The sequence below is a fragment of the Phalaenopsis equestris genome, unplaced genomic scaffold, assembly GCF_001263595.1.
Source record: "Phalaenopsis equestris unplaced genomic scaffold, ASM126359v1 Scaffold212320, whole genome shotgun sequence".
NCBI classification, from domain to species: Eukaryota; Viridiplantae; Streptophyta; class Magnoliopsida; order Asparagales; family Orchidaceae; genus Phalaenopsis; species Phalaenopsis equestris.
Window position 1 is genome coordinate 31,444 of NW_018231255.1, and position 8,799 is coordinate 40,242.

Genomic DNA, 8,799 nt, shown 5'->3' on the forward strand with positions numbered 1-8,799 from the left:
TTGGGACAGCTATAGGGTTTGAGGTATAGTGCTCTTTCATTGAAATTGTGAAAAATATGGGGTCAGTTTGATTTCATATTTTTCTAAACTTATATATATATATATATATATATAAATTAAATGCCTTTCCGAAGCGGGTGACAGAATTTTGATTCCGGCGGCTGATAGCTTCCAACGGGCAACTCCTTAACAACCAAAATAGTGTTGACACTCTCTTACTCATTTGTATATTCAAAATTTTGCTTCCCTAATATAACTTCATGTACATGATCATTTCTCTTCAAATCAAAATCAAATTTTTTTGAAGTACATTTGAGAACAAATAATATTCAAGTTCTTAGAAAAATTTTCACCCCCCCAAAACATAATTTTTTTATTAGATTAAACATTTGAGCATCATATATTAATAGGCATGAATGAAAATTAAAAATAACACACTTACAAGAATTTTTATATCCTAAATATACAAGTAGAGAAATTAAAAATAGAAATAAAAATTAAATTTTGATCAAATTGTAATTTTACTTAACTTATAGAGATTTGTTAGACTTCTATGCAGTGGAGGATAACATAAAACCAAACAAACACACTAACAATCATACACAACTGTAACATAAAGAAAAATATCTGGTAGTAAATTGAAAATTTTAAACATGAAGTTCTTAAGTAAAAGTTAGCAATATTCTAAACCTTCCTAAGATTCAGAATTAAGTTCAACACAGACTAACTAAATACATTAAATAATACAATTAACACAATTACTATCACAAAAACATAATAACTACTCACAAAAACATAAATACTCAGTGCCTAACAAAACAAAACACAAATAAAACTAACAGTCTCAACAAATACAACCCAAAACACAACAAAAGTACAATATAACTGCACTATAAACTATTCACAATAATACATTAAAAAGTTAAACTAAACTATAGAACTAGTCTAATCATCCACTTCCTCCACATCACTCTCATCGTTATGCCAAGTAGTTGCAGTGCATATGATGGATATCTTAGATATTGAGAGAAAACTACACTCTGGTTACATGTCTTGAGGTTTTCCACAGATGAGTGGTATTCTTCCTCATAATCACTACGTCTCCTCATATATCCATCTATAAGTTATGCATAATTTTCTAATTTTAATACATTTTTAGTGGTGTAAATGACATTGTTAAATATCCTCTCAAATAGTTGTGACTGAGAATCAGATCCAAAAGTCTGACCCTGTGATGTAGAAGCACGTGAAGTGGAAGCTCCAGATGTCTAAGCAGCAGAACTACTAGAAAATCCACCTTTCCAACCAAAAATCGAATGAAGTTAAAAAGACTTCACATTCACACTAGTAATAGGCTTGAGTGGTTGCAATATCTCCTCCCAGCAATCAACTATAACTCCAGCCTGCTAGCATAATGAGAAGATCAAGATGTGAATCCCAAACCTACAGTTGTAGCAGTGATGAAAGAACTGGTAATAACATTTTGAATCAAAGCTCCAATGTTGATGGGCTTGAACTGCTAATTAAAATAGTTCAAAGTTGCTCGATCACGAATCACTTCACTAAGATGATTGGTAGGCAGTAGATGAGAAAGGAGCTGTCTTTTCTCTAACCATGATTCCTTCTTCTTTAGCCTCGGGGAGATTTTCATAGAACTCCCAAACAACAGAAATGACTGCCACATCAGAAAAATAACAAAACCGCTCCCACTGGCAACGAACAATCTAATCCTCTACAGCTCCTCTCAGACTCTTAAAACAACGCTCAGGGATCAATTTTCTTGATTGCAGTGCATTACTGTATTGATCTTGAGCTCTTGCACTAACAAACTTGCTTGAATCAAATTGGGCTTTTCCCTTGCTCCTCTTCGTCCTTGGTGCCATCTCTAAAAGACACATAAAATTCACAATAAATTCCAAATTCAACTCTAAATCATTAAACTTAACTTTTAAGAGCTTAAACTACCAAATCTATATATTTCATAGATTTTTCTCAAATTTTCATCATGAATAGTGATTTTTGGGTAGATCCATAATGTGTTCAAAATACATGGTGAAAATAACATGGTGAAAATAAAAAAAATTTACATAGAAGTGAAGCTCTTACCTCAAGATGATCAAATCTAACAAATTTTTATCCAAACCACCAAGAAATCTTCAAATTAGGGGATGCCCTAATCTCGAAATCACAAACTCAAGAGGTAGGGGCTAATGTCGAGTGAAAGAAATGGGGTTTTTTAGACCAAATCATCATTTTAAACCACCGTTCACAAACCAGTTTATGTGAACCAGCGCTTAAGCGCAAATGGTTTGACACTTAGGCGTCCGTCTCTTGGTTTAGGCAGTGCTTAAGCACAGGGTCTTGGCACTTAGGTGCCAGTGCATAAATTTAATAAAATGGACTTCTAGCTTAAGTCAACCAACTCTACAAGGTCTCATAACTCTTTAATAACTATTTTCTTCCATTTCAACTCTCCTCTTTCTCAAGATTCACCAATCTTAACTAATTTGATTCAACGCTAAATAATACAAAATTTCACACAAACAAACACTTATATTCATTCATGAATAATTAGAAATATTTTCAATACATAGATTCTCAATCCAAATATGGTTGGATGAGAAAATTCCTAACACAAACACTAGACAATCTTAACATTAAAAGCACACTAAACACACTTAACATTGACAAACACACACTAAACACACAAACACTAAACAATGAACGTAATTCCACTCTTCATTCGGTGGAAAGAATCCCGACGTATCATTAGTCTCTCCTTCGGCATTTAGAATATAAATATGATAAAACGGACGTGGTTAATAACACTGGTTGAATCTTCTTTAATCTATTTGTTCATTAAATACATAGCCTTGTTTGCTTCTTCTACAAAACTAGTATGGCTAAACTGCATCTTAAGTTGCCATCCCATATGATCCAGATGTGCATTAACTTCCATCACTTTTGTTTCAATTGAAGCGACATCAACCTCAATTGTAGTGATTTTCTCCACTATTCCTTCGATACTAATGGCTAGGAAACTGTTGTATAACTCTTGCGCACTCTGACTAATGAATTTCATTCTCATTACTTCCTCCTTTTTCCTTAAATCACTCTCCCATGAAGACATCTTTCAAAATTCTCTCTTCTCACTTAGAATTTAGGGGTAGAATTGAATTGTGGTATAAATCCTCACATAACCATTCTATTTACAGGCTCTAAACCCCTCTATAACTCCTAGGCACATATTAGAACTGCTATCATGTTAAAGCTAACCAAATCACGATTAAAACTTCTAGAAACTAAAGTTCGCACATGTTTTTAACTGTTGCGCTTAAGAGCCGGATATTGGCGCTTAAGCGCCAATGCTCAATTTAACACAGGTCAACTTAACATCCAAATACTTGTTCTAACATATCTAAGTCAACTTTTAAGGTCTTAGAATAATCACTAAATCATTATATATTCAAAATACTACAAAAGTTGTCTAAATCAAACACAACAACATAACATTCAAAACAAACTCATAGGTAACTATGGGTTGTCTTCCACAGAGTGCTTGGTTTAACGTCATCAGCCCGACATAACCAGTGTTTATTCTGGTTGACCCAATAACATAAGATCATTCAATTTAAGTTGATCACCTAAAACCTAAAAATTAGGGCTGTGACCATTTTCTTTGAATATTTTATCAATTTTAGGATCTTTGATATCCACATCTCCATAAGGATAAACTTTCATCACAACAAATAGGCCCATCCACCTGAACTTAAGTTTGCTTAGAAATAATATTAACTTTGCATTATAAGGAAAAAAATGTTTCCCTGACTCAAAATTCTTAGTAAGAATCCTCCGATCATGCCACATCTTCATCTTTTCTTTATAAATCTTAACACTTTCATAAGATTCATTCCTTATCTCTTGAAGGCCATTTAATTTCAATAGTCTTTTCTCACTAGCATCCTTTAAATTGTAATTAAATTATTTAATAGCCCAATATGCTTTATGCTCAAGTTCAGCTAGTAAATGACAAGCTTTCCCAAATATTAGCTTATATGGGGACATTTCTATAGGAGTTATGTATGCAGTCCTATAAGCCCACAAAGCATAGTCAAGTTTGACCGACCAATCCATTTTGGTTGGATTCACAAATTTTTTCAATATTCATTTAATTTCACGATTAGATAATTCAGCAAAACCACTTGTTTGAGAATGATAAGCAGTAGCAATTTGATGGTTAATATGATATTTCTTTAACAATTTTTCCATCATTGCATTTCTTAAAAGACTTTCCCCGTCAGTTATGATCACTCTTAGCATCCGAAATCTATAAAATATATTTATTTTTAAAAACTTTACAATACGTTGAGCATCACATTGAGGTAAAACAACAGCTTCTATCGATTTGGATACATAATCTACTGCTAACAATATATATAATATATATAAATTCCAGAAAGATGGTATAAATGGTCCCATGAAATATAATCCCCAAACATCAAATATTTCAACTTCTAACACAAAATTGAGGTGCATCTCATTCCTCCTAGATATATTGCCTACCGTTGACATCGATCAAAAAATTTTGATATAAGTGTTAACATCTCTAAAGATTGTAGGCCAATAAAATCCAGATTGCAAAATTTTGTATGTTGTTTTATCAACTCCAAAATGTCCCCCAAAATCAGAATTATGACATTTTTGGATAATTTCAAAAGTCTCTTCTAAAGGCACACATCTTTGAATAATAAGATTTGTTCCTTGTTTATATAAAAATGGGTCATCCAAAAAATAAGTCTTAGCTTCAGATAAAAATTTCCTCTTCTGTTGGTATATTATTCCATATGTATAATATCACTAACAAGGAAATTCACAACAATGTCGTCATACCATGGAACATGCCACTCATTAACATTGAACAATTCTTCATCTGAAAAATGTTCATTAACTTCTTTTTCAAAACACAGTGTTTTTTCTAATTCAAGCATGGGCAGATGATAAAAAATTTGATTCTCAACTCCCTTTCTACTTACTATCTCAAAGTCAACTTCTTGCAAAAGAAGAATCCACCTTATAAGTCTTAGTTTTGTATCCTTCTTTTTCATTAAATAGTTGATAGCAGATGTTCAGTATGCACAATACATCTAAATCCAATTAAGTAAAAATTTAAATTTATCAAAAGCATATACTACTGTTAATAACTCTTTCTCAGTTAAGGTATATTTAATTGGACCTTCATTAAGAGTTTTACTAGCATAGTAGATTACTTTTTAAATCTTATCATGCTTTTGTCCTAAAACAGCTCCAATAGCATAATCACTTGCATCACACATTAGTTCAAAAGATTTTTCCCATAATTAGTGCAGTGACTAATTTTTATTTTAATAACTCAAAAGCTTTTAAGCACTCTTTATCAAAATTAAAAAAATATATCTTTTTCAAGTAAATGGCATAGAGGCTTAGCGAATTTTGAAAAGACTTTAATATACTGCCTATAGAATCCAATGTGTCCTAAAAAACTCCTAATTTCCTTCACAATTATTGGGTAAGGCAAATTAGCAATCACTTGAATTTTTGTAGGGTTGACTTCCATACCATTTTTTTGAAATTAGATGTCCAAAAAGAATTCCTCCTGCTACCATAAATTGGCATTTTTCCCAGTTAAGTACCAAATTTGTTTCTTCACTGCGCTTAACAACTTTTGATAAATGTTCTAAACATGATTCAAATGAAGTTCAAAACAGTGAAAAATCATCCATAAAATCTTCAATCCCTTTTTTAATTAAATCACAAAAAATAGCCATCATACATCTTTGAAATGTACTTGTTGAAATGTAACAGGGGCATTACATAAGCCAAAGGGCGTTCTTCTAAAAGCAAATATATCATAAGGACTAGTAAAAGTAGTTTTCTCTTGATCCTTAGGAGCTATTTGTATTTGGTGATAACCAGTATATCCATTCAGAAAACAAAAGTATTTATGCCCAGATAGTCTATCTAGGAATTTTTCTAGAAAGGGTAGTGAAAAATGATCTTTCCTAGTGATAAGATTTAATTTTCTATAATCAATGCATTTTCGCCATCCTCTGACTTGTCTTGTTGGTATTAACTCATTAAGTTCATTCATAGTCACAATCACTTCTTCTTTCTTAAGAACACAGTGAATCAGACTAATCCATGCACTATCTAAAATAGGGTAGACAATTCCAACATCTAACCACTTTAAAATTTCTTTCTTAAAACTTCCTTCATAACAAAATTTAATCTCCATTTAGGATCAAACCTGGGTTTGCAGTTCACGTCATTATGAATTTTATGCATACAAATTGAATGATTGATTCCTTTTATATCAGCAATTGTCCATCCAAAGGGTTTCTTATAACTCTTCAAAGTTTTCATGAAAATCATTTCTTCTTTTGTAGTTAATTTTGAGGAAATTATAACAGGAAATGTTGAGGAATCACCTAAAAAAGCATACTTTAAAGGTTCAGGAAGTAGCTTCAACACAAGCTCAAGTGGTTTTTCAATTGATGGACAACAAGATTTTTCTTTTTTTGTCATGTCCAAAACTTCAAAACTTTCTCGAACATAATTTGAATCTTCCTTATAAAAAACTTCACTTTGATCTAACTCCAGTTCTTGTTCGAGTTCGAACTCTTTCATTTCATATTTCTCTTCATAAGTTGTTTTGAAATGTCATTCACTTAGAAATCTTATAATCTTATCACATCCATTCTATTCTATTGCATTCATCATCTTTAACTTTTGCATGGTACTTCATTGATTTGGAAATAATAAATGTAATTGTGGGATAATTAACGTACACAGTTAATTCTCCTTTCTACACATCTATCATTGTTCTTTATTTAGCGAGGAAAGATCTTCCCAAAATGATAGATATCTCCTTATCTTCCTCCATACCTAACACAATGAAATCAACAGGAAAGATAAATTGATCAACCTTTATCAAAACATATTCTATAACTTCTTTAGAAATTTTTTAAGATAGGTTATTAAACAATCTGCTAACTTTAGAGTTACAGTAGTAGGGGATATTTGTCCTAATCCTAATCTTTTAAATATTTTTAATGGCATAAGGTTTATGCTTGCACCTAAATCACATAAAATTTTTCCATAAAATCTGTCTCCTATTGTACATGGATTGTGAAGCTATCAGGATCTTTAAACTTTTTAGGAAACTTTTTTTGAATTATAGCATTGCACTCCTCACTAAGTGCAACAGTCTCGTTATCTTTGAACTTCCTTTTTCTGTTAAAAATATCCTTCATAAACTTCACATAGCTTGGCATTTATTCTAAGGCTTCAGCAAATGGAATATAATGGTAAGCTTCTTACAAATTTCCAGAAATTTTGAATATTGTTTATCCAACTTTTATTGACGGAGTCTCCGAGGAAATGGAGGTGGTGGTTTTACAAAGTTAACTTTAAGTAGAGAAATAGGTCTCTCTAAACTTTTCTGGTCATCCTCTTCAAGCTCTTCAATTTCTTTTCTCTCTATTTCAATTTCTTTTTGAACTGTACCTTCCAATTCTCTTCTGCTTCTAAATTGAACAGCTTTTACTTGCTATATATTCTGGGTTCTCGTCTTTTGGATTTACTTCTCTATTACTAGGAAGTGTTCCTTGGGATCTATTACTTAATGAATTTGCTATTTGTCCTAACTGATTCTCAAAATTTCTAATTATATCTTATTGACTTTTTAACTGATTTCTCATTTGTAACACCACTTTTTCTATAGACAATTTTTTTCTCCTTAAATTGTGGATTACTATTAAAACTGGGAAGGTAAGTAGGTCTATAATTACTATTCCAATGGTTGCTCCAGTTTTCCAATGGGTTTACTTGATTGATCCCCCATTGCTGATTAGTACCACCCGAAGTATTATTCCAGCTAAAGTTGGGATGGTTCTTCCAACCTGGGTTATAATAATTTGAATATGGGTTTTTCTGCTTGTTGTTTATGGCATTCAATGTTTCTAATGATGCTTGAAAATACACCATTTAGCCTAATAAATTCTCTTGAATCAATGCAATGCAATTGATAGAGAAAAATTCATTCCAAAATTTTCTAACTTCCTTGAAATTGCAGCAACTTTATTTGTTAACATGTCAAAAGCATCAGTTTCATGAATTTTGGCTACTTTCTTAAAATTTACTCTTTCCAATGGCCATTAAAAATTATTTATAATCATCTCTTCAATCAAAGCATAAGCGACATTAAATGATTTTGGCATCAATGAATCACCAACAACGACATCGATAATAGATGTAAGAGATCCAGCTAATTCATTGTAAAAAGGTTTGAATTATTAACCAATCTTGTATAGCATGGTTTGGACACTTTCTCAGTAGTTATTTAAATAGTTCTCATGCTTCATAAATAATTTCCCCTTCAAACTAGCAAAAAGATGTAATATCATTTCTAAATTTCACAGTGTTTTATGGTGGAAAATATTTAGCAAGGAATTTCTACGCTAAATCACCCAAGTTCTGATAGATCCAGGTGATAACGAATGTAATCATATCTTAGCCTTATCCCTCAGTGAGAAAGGAAATAATCTAAGTCTTATAACATCATCTCATACACCATCATATTTAAATGTAGCACACAATTCTAAAAATTGGTAAGATGTAAATTTGGATCTTCAGTTGATGCTCCCCCAAATTGATTATTAGATATAATTAGGATAATAGCTGGTTTAAGTTCAAATGAATTATTCACTACACTGGGTGTTTGAATACTACAATAAAGTTCATCCATCGTAGTGTTTGCATAAT